This window comes from Urtica dioica, chromosome 12, assembly GCF_054948205.1.
Source record: "Urtica dioica subsp. dioica isolate 48M chromosome 12, U.dioica_male_clone48M_v1_H2, whole genome shotgun sequence".
Taxonomy (NCBI): domain Eukaryota; kingdom Viridiplantae; phylum Streptophyta; class Magnoliopsida; order Rosales; family Urticaceae; genus Urtica; species Urtica dioica.
Window position 1 is genome coordinate 1835563 of NC_142767.1, and position 16714 is coordinate 1852276.

The window sequence follows — 16714 nt, forward strand, 5'->3', positions numbered from 1 at the left end:
TGCCGAAAACAACGCCCACCGACGATGCCACGACCGTGGCCCGTCCTCCAGCTGAGGTTCGTCGTGGGGGGTCGCCATCGCGGGTGAGGAATGAAGCGATCTCCTCCAACAAGCGACCATCATCGTCGGCTTCTCTCGGGTCACCGTCCGGCCACAAACGCGCTCACACATCGACGGTGCCGGACAGCTTGGACTCTATGCTCCTAGCGGAGGTGGCAGAGCTGAGAGACCAATGCTCCCGAGGGATCCTTGAGACCTCCTTGCGGGATTTCAAGGGTCTGCTGACGACGAGCGACCTCGAGCACTTCCAGAACGGGATCGGCGACGCCCGAAAGGTATGACTCGTTTGCTTGTGTTATGTATGACTGTCGTGCTTATTGTAATTATCCGCGTTTCATTTACTTGCAGATGCTCGCGCGCCTAGATATGCTACGACGTATGCAAATCATGGAGAAGGAGAACACGAGCACGGCGGCCGCGCACGCTGCCGCCCTAGCAGGGGCTCGCACCGCCCGGGAGTTCGAGGCGCTCGAGGGGGAGTTGGAGCGAGCTCGCGGGGAACTGGCCACCGAGAAGGCGCTTCGTGAGAAGGCGGAGCAGGCAGCCGACACCTTCCTGGGGGAAACGAAGAAGCTTCAGACGGCGCTCTCGAGCCGGGATACAGAGCTGAGCATCGTTCACGCTCGACTATCTGCGAGCGAGATCGCTCGGGTTAAGGTCGAGAGGGAGAGGGATGTTGTCAATGGTGCCCACAAGAAGAGTAGTAGTGTCTATTTATGTACATTTGATGTCATATAGTCTTACGAAGACTCTTGCTTGTAATTGCCTATTCATTCATTAATAAAGTTGAAACGTTCATTCAATCTTCCTTGTCTGAAGCTTTATGATAAAACCATAGTCTTATAGTCCATAAACAAACTTAACAACTTACGAAGAGACAAATGTAGATTTGCATGAACAAACTCTTCGTAGTTTGCTTAAAACGATATATTCGCAATCTTAGGGTCAAAGGACTATTGACCTCAGTATGATTGTTAGAAGAATCTATGATGTCTGGTTATGAGGCATTGAGAGTTAGGAACTCTATAGTTCTTCTAGGTATCTTCCGAAGGTACTGAATTGACCAGTGCACTTCTAGAGACAAGATAAGAACAAACCATTTAACCTCTTATGTCTCGAAGTCACTATGTATGAATTGCATCATGCTTACCTTAATCCTGAAATGAGACATGCCATTTCACACCTTAGTATTCTCATTTGAGAAAGTCAAAGTTCGGACTCACTATGTGATTCCGAACAAGGCCTATTGGTGAAGTACTAAGTTGTGAGTCTGTCATGAGTAACTTTGTGAAGTTCTCATAGATATGGAATTCATGTACAAGATTGCTGAAATGCAATGTATGTCACCTCATGCTTTGTTCCTTGGAGTGTGAATAAATGAACTGGCCAGTGTCCAAATTGAGTCCTGACTCTTTTGGATGAAACAATGTGACTTGTTAGCTCCTCGTCAATACATTGTTTCTAACTTATTCACAAGCGACAAAGGAGTTGATGAAATAACAGCTAGAAGGGTAAAATGGTAATTTAGTAAATCCCGACTAGCTGATGACATTCATGAAGGGTAGCATAGATAATATTCAGTGGATCCGCTCATTATAATTAGGTCGAATTCTTGAGTAGAAAATAAATTCATTTGAACCGAGAGATTTTCAGTGTCAGCTCTTTAGTGGAGTCAGTTGGCATTAAGCTAAACTTGGAAAAGGTTTGTGAACTTTTGAGTCCAAGTGTTTAGCTAAAGCTTTGTTCATTTGGGTCCATGAGGTCACTGTCACGAATCACATCGATAGGAATAGTTAAACTGGAAGCTAAGCCAAAACAAGAACGAAAATAGTTAAAAGGGTATTTTTGTCTTTTGAGACATAAGGATGAAATGGATGTCAATAAATTTTGACAAGTTCATTTGATGACTTAATGTCACTCGGCCATAATATGATTAATTGGGCCTTGTGAATTAATTTCATTTCATAAGAATTTTATTGAAAACTCTTAATGGGCCTTTTTCATGTTCTCATGAATAAATGAAGAAGCTTCTAGAAGCTCCTTCTAGAAGTGAAATGGGCGCCCATAATACCCAAGGAAAGAGAGTTTATTTTGTGCATAAATGTATTTAGATACTTGCCAAAAGAAAAAGAGGAAACAAATTTCCCACACATGCAATGGGAAATTCGGCCAAGTGAGAAAAGGGAAAGCCAAGGAACAAAAAAGGAAACAAATCCTTGCCTCTAGGAGGCAGCCTTGGGCGCCCAACAAGGAATGGGAAATGAAGGATTTTTGCTCATGAATATGTGATATTCTATAGAAGAGGAAACTACCTTATTGAAGGTGAGACCTCTCCTATAAATAGGAGCCCCATTTCCTCACAATTGATTCATCCAAGTTTAAGAGATTTGAGAGACTCTCTCTCTAGAACTTGGCCGAAGTCCTCTACTCTCTCTCTCTAGTTTATTTTCGGTTTTCTCTTGTCTTGGCACCTAGGTCCTCACTCGACCTAGTCTTTAGCTCTGCGACTTCGAGACTCGTTCTCAAGTCGTAGTGTTTAAAAGTGCCCACTCACTAATTCCTTCTTTTCGAGTGATTTAGTGATAGAAACTATCGTGGTTGCTCGAGTTCCCGAGGAAAGAAAAGAGAGACGTGCTGCGAGGGGAGACGAACGTTGCCAACCTTCCAAAGGCTCATCAACGTTCAAGCATCAAAAAGGTTAGTAACTTTTAAAGCTCATATTAGTTTTTATTTACATGCATATGCTCTTGTCTAGGTTAGTAAAAACTAGTTTTACTTAAAAAGAAAATTTTTAAAATTCCGCCGCTTTGCGAAGCGTTTAATCTTTTTCTTAAACCCTAGATCGATTCCAACAAATGGTATCAGAGCTATGGTCAAAGGAATGCATGTGCATGTTTTTAAATTATGAGCTTGAAAATCGTTTTCGAAAGTTTACTAATTTTGTGACAAGTTAGAATTGTAATCTTAGATTTTTTTTAATTTATTGCTCTTGTCTTTAAATTAAAAAGCATGTTGATTTTCTATGAGTTTGGGATGATGTTAAAACACATTAGAATCAGTTCTAAAAGTTTTTAATTTTTTATATTGAAAAACGTGTTTTAAAGGTTTGAGAATTTTCGAGTAAATTTTGTGACTAGTTTTATTTTCTTACTAGTTCCGTTTATTTACTTGAATCGTTTTATGCATGTTGTTATTTCTTTTATTCTATGTTGTTACCCTGCTAATAAAACACAAATAAAAGCTTTAAACAACCTCATAAAACGTTCCGTTACACTCGATTCTTTTTCGCACCTAAAAGGACAAAGCTTTAATTTATTTCTTTTTCTTCGAGCTGGAATGTAAACCCGCATTAAAAGCGGCATAACTCTCTGCTCAGAAATCGAAATTTAATGATTCTTGAATCAAATTAAAGCTCTGTCTGTCCTCTGTCCAATGCCACCGGTTTCGGCTCAAAAGGACATCGGAGCCGCCAGTTATGGCGATTTTACTCCGAGGTGCGCGGCTGTCTGAAACTCCAGTTTTTTTTAGAAATCCGGATTTTCAAACCCCACTACCATGAGTTATAGAACTCTAATGAGAAAACTTTCTTGAGCAAAAATGTTTTTCATATGATTATAAACATGATGTGTAAAGATTAAAAGTTTTGTTTTTTGAAAGATTAATTGAAATTGAATTTTTACAAAACTAGTTTGAATTTTGAAAAACCGTTTTCACTTTCAAACTTGAAAATATTTTGTCATCCAAATCAAATAAGTTTTCAAAATGTTTTCAAAACTATATCTATATCACATATGTTCAAAATCTATATGCTCTTGAAATTTTGAGTGGGAGGTCTCCTTGTAGACAAGCCGAAAAAATAAAAAGATGTGTAATCTCAAACTTTCAAGTGTTCGAGTGAGTTGAAGTTCACACTTCCCTCACGCACTTTCCCGAAATAGAAAATAGGAAAAGATCGAGTATGTCCCTTGTGCCTTTATGCACTAATACTGCTCTGAACATGTCAATCTAGGATTCTCTTCTAGTTGTCCGCTCCGTCGCTCTCTAACTAGGAAATCTGTTTCCGAACTTAAAAGAGTCGATGAACCATCTCCAAAAACTAAGTGGGAGGGTTATACTCGTTGTTTGTAACCCGCGATCCCCAACACTAATGAAAGATGCAATAACGTGGGACTAAGAGCCGCTCTTGCGACCCTCACTTAAATGTGAGTACTCCAAGGCGTTGTTGCTTCGATCATTGCTCAATGAGCTACGTCCAAGAATGATGCAATGATGGCAAGGCCTCCCCTTGGGGGATTGTTTTTCAAAGCTGATCTTTTGGACTAAGTGGTTGGTTGCACACTTAGGCTCAATCCCTAGTATCCTTCCTTAAGGCTCTGCGAAAGGATGTGAGTGATCAAACCAATTTACAAGGTGGCTAGTCAAAATGATGTACTGACATCTTGGCTTAGCATTAATGATGTGTCATTTACTTATAAATGGAGATTTTTTGCGGCCTTCTCTTGAGGGAGTAAATTATCGTTTAGTTTATAACACCTTTGGGTTTTACAAAAGTCTTAATAAAACTTAAATCCTAAACCAAAGACTAATCATAAACTTGTTTCAACTTCAATAGGCTTTATGTCCCGCAAACATCTCTCAATCTTTCTTTCCTCGATCAAACTCGAAAACGAAAACTACATAGACTCGAAACGTAACCTCGACATAATACCTACCGTTAACAAGCACAAATGGGTACTCACCACCCCGTGTCCTCCTCTGACGAATGATGATTCAACTCAAGAGGACAATGACGCCTTAGCGGCCTGGCTTCGATCCGATGAGATTGTGAGGTGCTATATCTTAGCATCTATGAACAATATGCTGAAAAAGCAACATCGTGACATCGAGACTGCCGCCGACATGCTCTACAATCTCCTTGAGAGTTTTGGAGGGCAAAGGCGTCAAGCAAGGCAAAAAGCAGTCCGACAGTTTATGAAGGCTAGGACTCCTGTTAGAGACTTTATGATACTGATCATTAGTTTTCTAAATAAAATGGAAATCCTAGGATCTGAGACTGATGGGAAGAATCTCATAGATATGATCTTAGAAACTCTCCCCGCGTCTCTTGATACCTCCAAGATGAACTACTCCATAAACAAACTAGAGTACACTGCTACCAAGCTTATGGAGGAACTTCACACTGCTGTAGGTTTCACTAAGAGAAAGAGGAATCAAGGAGAGGCACATGCTACTGAGCAAAAAGCCTCCGCCTCTGAAACTGTGAAGAGACCTTACAAGGCCGATAAAAAGAACTGTCCCGCCTATCTCAAAGCAAAGGAACATAGTATTGTACTAGTTACCGAAGCATGCTTAGTAGCTGATAATGTATCAACGTGGATTCTTGACTCCGCTGCTACTAACCATATTTGCTGTTCCTTGAATGGTTTCAAGAAAACCAAAAGCTTAGAGGAAGGCGAGTTCTGTTTCAAATGGGGTGATGGGAGCCTGGTGTCCGCAAAGGCTGTGGGATCCGTGACGCTGTCTTTTGAAGACCGCACTTTAAACTTGAATAATGTTTATTTTGTTCCTACCTTTGGGAAGAACTTAATATCCGTTGCTCGTCTTCTTGAGCAAGATTATTGTTTAAAGTTCATTAAGAATGGAATTCGTATTTCGTTTCCTGATAATTCTTTTGTCACTGATGCATGTATGAAGAATGCTCTTTTTTTTACATCTATCCCACTCAACCTTCTCTTTTAGACACCGAAATAGATAATGATCTAATTAGGGAGCCAAAGAGGATCAAACTTTCTGAATCCTCCGATCTAACAAAATCAACATACCTCTGGCACTTAAGACTTGGTCATATCAGTCTAGATAGGATTAAGAGACTTGTGAGGGATGGTCCACTCCAAGCCTCTGCAATAGGTTCACTACCTACTTGTGAATCCTGCATAGAAGGAAAAATGACTAAGCGACCTTTCTCCGATAAGGGTCGAAGAGCCACTGAGTTGCTGGAACTAATACATTCTGATGTATGTGGTCCGCTCAACCAACAGGCACGTGGAGGATACGAATACTTCGTTACCTTCACTGATGACTACTCAAGATATGGGTTTGTCTATTTGCTTAAACACAAATCCGAGACCTTTAACGTATTTAAGGTCTTTAGGGCTTTAGTGGAAAAGCAAACTGGCAAAGTGATCAAAACCCTTCGATCTGATCGAGGTGGTGAGTATATGTCTGGAGAGTTCGATGACTTTCTTAAAGAAGAAGGTATCGCTTCTCAGCTTACCGCGCCTGGCACACCTCAACAAAACGGAGTGTCAGAGAGAAGAAACCGAACTCTTATGGAGATGGTTAGATCAATGATGAGTTACTCATCACTCCCGCTTTCCTTTTGGGGATATGCCCTCGAAACAGCCGCTTATATTCTGAACCAAGTTCCGTCCAAAACGGTTCCTGGTACTCCTTATGAACGATGGACTGGCCGTAAAGTGAATCTTGGCCGCATCCGAATTTGGGGTTGCCCTGCACACGTGCTAAGGCAAAAGACTAGCAAGTTGGCTAGTAGGTCAGAATTGTGCCTGTTTGTAGGATATCCGAAGGAAACCAAAGGTTTTACTTTCTATAGTCCCGAGGACGATAAGACTTTCGTTAGCACGAATGCTCGTTTCCTCGAGGAGGACTTTATGAAGGATGCGAAACCTAGAAGCAAAATTGTGCTTGAAGAAAAGTTGGGTGAAGAAGCTTCTACCTCATCTGTAAGAACTGTTCTTACCCCAACTGAAACACAACCTAACTCATCAGAATCTCGTCAAGTAGTACTTCGACGTAGTGGGAGGGCTACTCAAAAGCCTGACAGGTACATGTCTTATGGAGACTCTCTTGTAGCCGTCTCTGACATGGATGATCCTGTTTCCTATAGCCAAGCAATGGCTTGTTCTGAATCAAACCTTTGGCTTGACGCCATGAAAGTTGAGATGCACTCGATGTATGTCAACAAAGTCTGGAAACTTGTAGACCTTCCTGAAGGGATTAAACCCGTAGGGTGTAAGTGGATATACAAGAAGAAAAGGGGTCCTGATGGGAACGTTGAGACGTTCAAAGCACGACTTGTGGCGAAGGGTTATACCCAACAAGAAGGGATTGACTATGAAGAAACCTTCTCGCCAGTCGCGATGCTTAAATCCATCCGCATACTCCTATCCATAGCTGCAGCTCTCGACTATGAGATCTGGCAAATGGATGTCAAGACAGCTTTTCTGAATGGCAATCTTGACGAGCGCATTTACATGGCTCAACCAGACGGTTTCGTGGATAAAGGTCAAGAGACCAAGGTTTGTGAGTTGCTTAAATCCATTTATGGACTAAAGCAAGCATCTAGGTCATGGAACATTAGATTCGATGAAACTGTAAAGAGCTTCGGCTTTGAACAGTCAATAGATGAGCCTTGTGTTTACAAGTTAATACACGAAGGCAAAGTTGTGTTTCTGGTACTATATGTCGATGATATACTACTCATTGGTAATGACGTGGGTAAGTTATCTGAGGTTAAGGTCTGGCTAGCAAAGCAATTCGATATGAAGGATCTAGGAGAAGCCGCGTACATTCTGGGAATCCAAATCTTTCGAGATAGGAAAAACCGGACCCTGTCGCTCTCTCAAGCATCTTATATTGATAAGGTGATGGATCGCTTCTCGATGCAAGACTGCAAGAGGGGTCAAACACCCTTTAGGCATGGAGTTTCACTCTCTAAGGACCAGTCTCCCAAGACTGCACAAGAGATTGAAGACATGAGGAAAATTCCTTACGCCTCTGCCGTAGGAAGCCTCATGTATGCTATGCTTTGCACCCGACCTGATATATGTTTCGCCGTTGGCGTAGTTAGTCGTTTCCAATCCAACCCTGGACCCGAGCACTGGATTGCTGTTAAGCATGTTCTTAAGTATCTTCGAAGAACTAGGAACTTGATGCTTACATACTCAGGTACTGACCTGACTATGACGGGATATACCGACTCCGATTTTCAAGCGGATAAGGATTCCAGGAAATCCACTTCGGGATCTGTGTTCATCCTTAATGGTGGAGCTGTTGTGTGGAGAAGTATTAAGCAATCTTGTATTGCTGACTCCACAATGGAAGCAGAATATGTGGCTGCTTGTGAAGCATCCAAAGAGGCTGTATGGCTTAGAAAGTTCCTTAAGTATTTGGAAGTTGTTCCAAACGTCGACGAGCCCGTGACCCTTTATTGTGATAATAGTGGGGCTGTCGCTAACTCAAAGGAACCTAGAAGCCATAAGCGCTCTAAGCATATTGAGAGGAAATACCATTTGATTCGAGAGATCGCGCAACGCGGAGACGTGGAGGTGAAGTAGATCTCTGGTAGATCTATTCACCAAGGCCCTAGCGAACATGGTCTTCGACAAACTTCGAGAGGGATTAGGCATGTAGGACTACTCACATCTTCTTTGAGTCAAGTGGGAGTTTGTTGTCAATGGTGCCCACAAGAAGAGTAGTAGTGTCTATTTATGTACATTTGATGTCATATAGTCTTACGAAGACTCTTGCTTGTAATTGCCTATTCATTCATTAATAAAGTTGAAACGTTCATTCAATCTTCCTTGTCTGAAGCTTTATGATAAAACCATAGTCTTATAGTCCATAAACAAACTTAACAACTTACGAAGAGACAAATGTAGATTTGCATGAACAAACTCTTCGTAGTTTGCTTAAAACGATATATTCGCAATCTTAGGGTCAAAGGACTATTGACCTCAGTATGATTGTTAGAAGAATCTATGATGTCTGGTTATGAGGCATTGAGAGTTAGGAACTCTATAGTTCTTCTAGGTATCTTCCGAAGGTACTGAATTGACCAGTGCACTTCTAGAGACAAGATAAGAACAAACCATTTAACCTCTTATGTCTCGAAGTCACTATGTATGAATTGCATCATGCTTACCTTAATCCTGAAATGAGACATGCCATTTCACACCTTAGTATTCTCATTTGAGAAAGTCAAAGTTCGGACTCACTATGTGATTCCGAACAAGGCCTATTGGTGAAGTACTAAGTTGTGAGTCTGTCATGAGTAACTTTGTGAAGTTCTCATAGATATGGAATTCATGTACAAGATTGCTGAAATGCAATGTATGTCACCTCATGCTTTGTTCCTTGGAGTGTGAATAAATGAACTGGCCAGTGTCCAAATTGAGTCCTGACTCTTTTGGATGAAACAATGTGACTTGTTAGCTCCTCGTCAATACATTGTTTCTAACTTATTCACAAGCGACAAAGGAGTTGAGGAAATAACAGCTAGAAGGGTAAAATGGTAATTTAGTAAATCCCGACTAGCTGATGACATTCATGAAGGGTAGCATAGATAATATTCAGTGGATCCGCTCATTATAATTAGGTCGAATTCTTGAGTAGAAAATAAATTCATTTGAACCGAGAGATTTTCAGTGTCAGCTCTTTAGTGGAGTCAGTTGGCATTAAGCTAAACTTGGAAAAGGTTTGTGAACTTTTGAGTCCAAGTGTTTAGCTAAAGCTTTGTTCATTTGGGTCCATGAGGTCACTGTCACGAATCACATCGATAGGAATAGTTAAACTGGAAGCTAAGCCAAAACAAGAACGAAAATAGTTAAAAGGGTATTTTTGTCTTTTGAGACATAAGGATGAAATGGATGTCAATAAATTTTGACAAGTTCATTTGATGACTTAATGTCACTCGGCCATAATATGATTAATTGGGCCTTGTGAATTAATTTCATTTCATAAGAATTTTATTGAAAACTCTTAATGGGCCTTTTTCATGTTCTCATGAATAAATGAAGAAGCTTCTAGAAGCTCCTTCTAGAAGTGAAATGGGCGCCCATAATACCCAAGGAAAGAGAGTTTATTTTGTGCATAAATGTATTTAGATACTTGCCAAAAGAAAAAGAGGAAACAAATTTCCCACACATGCAATGGGAAATTCGGCCAAGTGAGAAAAGGGAAAGCCAAGGAACAAAAAAGGAAACAAATCCTTGCCTCTAGGAGGCAGCCTTGGGCGCCCAACAAGGAATGGGAAATGAAGGATTTTTGCTCATGAATATGTGATATTCTATAGAAGAGGAAACTACCTTATTGAAGGTGAGACCTCTCCTATAAATAGGAGCCCCATTTCCTCACAATTGATTCATCCAAGTTTAAGAGATTTGAGAGACTCTCTCTCTAGAACTTGGCCGAAGTCCTCTACTCTCTCTCTCTAGTTTATTTTCGGTTTTCTCTTGTCTTGGCACCTAGGTCCTCACTCGACCTAGTCTTTAGCTCTGCGACTTCGAGACTCGTTCTCAAGTCGTAGTGTTTAAAAGTGCCCACTCACTAATTCCTTCTTTTCGAGTGATTTAGTGATAGAAACTATCGTGGTTGCTCGAGTTCCCGAGGAAAGAAAAGAGAGACGTGCTGCGAGGGGAGACGAACGTTGCCAACCTTCCAAAGGCTCATCAACGTTCAAGCATCAAAAAGGTTAGTAACTTTTAAAGCTCATATTAGTTTTTATTTACATGCATATGCTCTTGTCTAGGTTAGTAAAAACTAGTTTTACTTAAAAAGAAAATTTTTAAAATTCCGCCGCTTTGCGAAGCGTTTAATCTTTTTCTTAAACCCTAGATCGATTCCAACAAGGGATACCCTCCGGACGGAGATGTAGACCCTTGCCGAGGAGAAGGAAGACGCCGTGCGATCCAAGACCAACTTGGAGGACGACTGGGACCTGGCGTTGGAGGCGGCTCGTTACGAGGCGGCCCGGCGAGTTCGGGAATCGACCGAAAAGGAGAACGCGTCTCGCGGGACCACGTTTTCCTTTTTCAACACCATGTTCCCTCCTTACGACGACGAGCTGCCGGAGGACGACCCGCATCCCCGAATCCCTACTGAGGCTGCGCAATCGACGACCCATCAATCGGACGGAGAAACCGTCGGCGGGTTCGGCACTTCTTGCCCCGACGAAGACGAGGAGCAGATCGATTTCAGCTCGGAGTAGCCAACTTTTCTCTAGTTTTTTCGCGCAATTGTTTATCGCTTACGTATTGTTTATTTTCGGATTCTCATTTGTTCGGTGTTCATCGTACTTTCTTTGCTTTTCTCGTTGGTTTGATTGTGTGACATTGTCTTGCTTTGATGGAAGCTTTTCTTTTTATTGTGCGTCTTATTTTCTCGACTTGCTACGCTTAGTGTAATTGATTTGCGCAGTTTGAATGGTGCGTGTCTTACGAGCCCGGTTTGCTATGCCTAGCACAACCGGTTGGCACGGCTTACTGCCGCATTTGGCGGCAAAGGTGCGGCTTTTGGCCATCCATTCGCGACTCGCTGCCTATTGGTGCGTACGAGCTGGGTGGCCGTCGCGCTCATCCTCCGGCGAGTACGCTACCTATCGGCGTGCGTATCGGGATGGGTTCGCAGCTCCCAGTGAGCGTGGTACTCGTTGGTACGCGTGTCACGTTTTGGGTTTTGACTGCGGAGATCGACAATCCGGTGCGCGGACGTGATCCGTCGATGCCTTGCCGCCTATCGGTGCGCAAGGTGCATCGGTGCACGAGAGGGTCGCAGCAAAAGACGTGCGAGGCCGGAGGTCCGGTGCGCGGATCCAACTCGTCGACGTTTCGCTATCTCTCGGCATACGGCCTCAACCCGTGCGAGAGCGTCGCACGAGGAGGGTATGAAGTCAGAGGTCCGGTGCGTGGATCCGATTTATGGGTGTTTTGTTACCGCTTGGCGCGTGGAAAGTGGAGTAAGCGAGCTCGTTACTCTCGCCTTATCCCCCTTAGCCCCCCGAGTTTCTTGGGTGCTCGTAGAGGAGGCTAGAAACTAAGATACAACGTTTTGAAGTGAAATGTAATTCATTAAATTATTGAAACGGTTCAAAAATTACATCCCAGGCCGTTGGCCAAACTTGAAATTGTAAATTGTCTTTGATAGAATCGAAAATTACATGAAAACAAAAAAGCGAAGAATGGACGAATGAACGTCTACTGGTAATATTGCCGGAGGTGTTCCGCGTTCCACGGGTGTGTGAACACGAGTCCCTCCATGTTCTCGAGCTCGTACGTGCCGTTGTGGATGGCTCGGCGCACACGGTACGGGCCTTCCCAGGTGGGGCCTAGAACTCCCGCGCCTTGCACCTTGGTGTTTTGGAACACCCTTCGAAGAACGAGGCTTCCGTCGGCGAATTTCCGCAGCTTGATCTTTGAGTTGTAGTATTTCTCGACCTTCCTCTTTTGCGCAGCAAGCCGGGTGAGTGCGTCCGCCCTCCTTTCGTCTATGAGGTCTAGCTCGAGCCTGATCGCGTCATCGTTGGCGGCTTCGTCGTACTCCTCGATGCGCAAGGTTGGCAACTTGGTCTCGATGGGTACCACAGCCTCGACGCCGAACGCGAGAGCGAAAGGGGTTTCGCCGGTCGCGTTTCGAGCGGTGGTGCGGTATGCCCATAAGACCATGGGGAGCTCGTCGGCCCAAGCCCCCTTTCTTGCCTCCAGCTTCTTCTTCAAGTTCTCCTTGATCGTCTTGTTCACCGCCTCGACCTGACCGTTGGCTTGAGGATGGCGGGGAGAGGAGAAAGTCTTGCTAATGCCAAGTTGTTCGCACATTTCTCGGGGGCGCGCATTGTTGAATTGTTTTCCGTTGTCGGTTACAATTGACGCAGGGATCCCGAAGCGGCAGATGATGCTTTTCCAAATGAAGCTTGTCGTATTCGCCTCAGTGATCTTTGCTAGCGGTTCGGCCTCTACCCACTTCGTGAAGTAATCGATAGCCACGATCGCGTGCTTGTATTGCCTCGGGGCCGTAGGTAGCTCACCAATGAGGTCGATTCCCCACTTCGCGAAAGGTCGTGGCACGATGATTGGACACAGTGGGGCCGGTGCTTGACGCGGGATGTGGGCGAATCTTTGGCACTTATCACATTTCTTGGCCCACTCGTGGGAGTCCTTTTTCAAGGTCGGCCAAAAGTATCCAAGTCTCAGTAGTTTCAACGCCAATGATTGCCCAGCGGCGTGGTTTCCGCACACCCCCTCGTGCACCTCGCGGAGCGCCTTCTTCGCCTCGACTTCGGTCAAGCAGCGAAGGAGAGGCATAGAGTAGCCTCTCTTGAACAAGTTGTCTTCCCTCATTGTGTACTTCGGCGCCAAGCTTCTCAGCTTTCTGGCCTCTTCTCTGTCTTCGGGAACGACTCCTCGCTTAAGAAATTCCACGAGCGGAGTCATCCACGAGGGAGGCGGAGTCTCGTCAACGACCCCTACGTCGCCTCTCGAGACGTAGGGTCGGGTCAGCACTTCGATTGGGACGCTACCCTCGCCCTCCTCGTCTATCCCAGACGCGAGGCGAGCCAGGGCGTCAGCGTCAATGTTCGCCTCTCGTGGAACTTGGACGATCTCGAACCATGACAGGGCCTCCAGGTTCTTTTGGGCCTTGGACAAGTACGCGATCATGTGTGGCTCTTTTGCGGCGTAGTCGCCCTTAACCTGGTTCACAATCAATTGCGAGTCGCAATGGATGCGCAGGTTTTGGGCGCCCAACTTGTTCGCTAGTTCCAAGCCAACGATCAGAGCCTCGTACTCTGCTTCGTTGTTGGAAGCCTTGAACTCGAACCGCAGGGCGTATCTCAGCTTTTCCCTATCGGGATTTGTGAGCACAACGCCGGCGCCAGCCCCCCGGGCGTTTGACGCGCCATCCACGTGCAAGTCCCAGACCGGCCCTATCGGGTCGTTGGTTCTCTTCTTCGATGATTCGACGCGGTCGTCCTTCTTCTCTTCCGTGCTCTCTTTATTCTCGTCGCCCTCGTCGGCCGGTGGCGAGCTTGTGAATTCGGCGATGAAATCGGCGAGGGCCTGACCCTTAATGGCGGTTCTTGGTTGGAACTCGATCCCGTACTCGCCCAACTCTTGGGACCATATCGCCATTCGAGAGGAGGTCCTTTTTTGAAGGGCCTTCTCGATGGGATGTCCCGAGCGGACCACAATGGGGTGCGCTTGGAAGTAGGGCCGGAGCTTTCTCGCGCTCATGACGAGGGCGAGGGACAGTCTCTCGATTTCCGGGTATCGGGTTTCGGCGTCGAGGAGCGCCTTGCTAACGTAGTAGACCGGCCATTGTACCCTGTCCTCCTCGCGTATGAGGACCGCGCTCACGGCCCTATCGGAAACCGCGAGGTAGAGGAACAAGGTTTCGCCATTCTTTGGCTTCGCGAGGAACGGGGGCGAAGGAAATAGGCTTTCATATCGCGGAATGCTTCCTCGCACTCCTCCGTCCACACGAACCCATCGGTCTTCTTTAGTGCCTTGAAGAATGGTTGGCACCTATCAGTGGCTTTGGAAACAAATCGCGTCAGGGCGGCGATCCTTCCCGTCAAGCTTTGAACTTCTTTGACCTTTTGCGGCGACCTCATCTCTAAGATCGCCTTAATCTTCTCAGGATTGGCCTCGATCCCGCGGCGGCTCACCATGTAGCCCAGAAACTTTCCAGACTCGACCCCGAAAGCGCACTTGTTGGGGTTAAGCTTCATCTTTTAGCGCCGCAGGATCGTGAACATTTCCCTAAGGTCTCGAACGTGGTCGCGGGCTTTGAGGCTTTTGACAAGCATGTCATCCACGTAGACCTCCATAGTTTTGCCAATTTGATTGGCGAACATGCGGTTCACCAACCTTTGATACGTTGCTCCCGCGTTTTTGAGGCCAAAGGGCATGACCTTGTAACAGTAAAGTCCGCGGTTCGTAACAAAGGTGGTTTTAATTTGATCCGGCTCGTGCATGCGGATCTGGTTGTAGCCTGAGTAGGCGTCCATGAAGCTTAGCAATTCGTGGCCCGCAGTGGCGTCCACGAGCTGCTCGATCCTCGGGAGAGGAAAGCTGTCCTTCGGGCAGGCTTTGTTGAGATCTTTGTAGTCGATACAGATCCGCCACTTCCCGTTTGGCTTCTTAACCATTACCACATTGGACACCCACTTGGGGTGCTCCGCCTCCCTGATGAAGTCGGCGGCGAGAAGTTTGTCAACTTCTTCACCAATGGCTTGGTACCTCTCCCCACTGAACGCCCGTCGCGGTTGAACGCGCTCGCCCACTCTCTTGTCGTCGTTGAGACGATAAACCATGATTTCGGGGTCGATCCCCGGCATGTCGGCGTGTGTCCACGCGAAGACATCTTTGTGCTCTCGGAGGAAAGCGGCGAGCTCGGTTCGGACTTCAGACGAGAGTTGGGCACCTACCTTGACCACTTGGTCAGGCTTGGCGTCGTCCAACACGACGGGAACGAGGTCGTCCGGCGTCTCCACCTTCCGACGCTCGACTTCGTCCCTTTGGTCTAGCTCTCCGAAGGTTCCTCCCTCCTCTAACTTGCACGGGAATTTGTCCCCGAGTTAGAAGACGGTGCACACCACCTTCCCTTTCCCTTTTCCGTCCACGCCCTGGATGTAGCACATCGTCGCCATGGATTGGTCTCCCATCATCACCGCGATTCCCTTCTCGGTTGGGAACTTCATCATTAGGTGATACGTGGACGTTATGGCCTTCAATCGATTGAGAGTCGGGCGGCCGACGATGATGTTGTACGCCGAGGGTTGATCCACCACTAGGAACGATACGATGTGGGTAACCTCGAGCCCCCCCGGCGTACCGAAGGTAACCGGGAGGTCGATAGTTCCCTCCGTCATAACCCTCTCCCCAGAGAAGCCGAAGAGCGGGGTTGAGATCGGGGTCGGTCTTACCCCGGAAAGTTTCATCCTGTCCAATGCCGACTTGAAGATTATGTCGGCGGAGCTCCCATTATCGATTAGGATTCTCCGGACGAGGTTGTTGGCGACCGGGGCAGAGACGACTATCGCGTCGTTATGTGGATGGAGTACTCGCGCCGCTTCTTGCCCGGTGAAGAACATGGACTCGAAGGGGGCCGGAGGAGGGACCTCGTATGTATGGTTGATGTAGTGTGCTATTTTCCCTTGGGAAACTTCGCGCACATACTTCTTCCTCTGCGTAGCCGAGTCTCCGAACTCCGGGCCGCCTAAGATTGCGCCCACGACGTGAAGTTGCGAGCTCTCCGGTTCTTCGGTTGCCGCGCGGTCCGTGACAGTCACCGTCGCCGGACCTTTCTTTCCTTGCCGCGGGCGGCCCCCGTGCGCCGCGGCCGTCCTGATAGTTCGAAGGACGTACTCTTTCAGCTTCCCATCTTGAATCAGGGCCTCAATCTGACGCTTGAGCTGATAGCATTCAGATGTCAGGTGCCCGTGATCCTGATGGTAGTCACAGTACTTTCTTTGATCCCTCTTGGCGGGATCCTTCGTGAGAGGGGTTGGACTCCCCAACTTGTCACGGTGCAGAGCCAGGATTTGCTCCGGCGGAGTGTTCAAAGGAGTGAATGGCGAGAACTTTCGGAAGCTGTCGACATGTGGCGGCCTCGGCCCGGGGAGGGAACGGCCGTTAGGGGCCTGGCTTCCCTTATTCCTCCTCTTTCGGGGGTCGGGACGATCTTCATCTCGATCGTCGCGGCGGCGACTCCCCTGTCCTCCTGACTTTCGGCCATCTCGGCCATCGAGATAGTCCTCGACTCCCATGTATGTGCGGGCTCTTGTCATCAGCTCCGCCATGTCACGCGGGACTTGGCCAACAATAGACTTGAGGAAGTCGCTCGTGCGCACTCCCTCGGT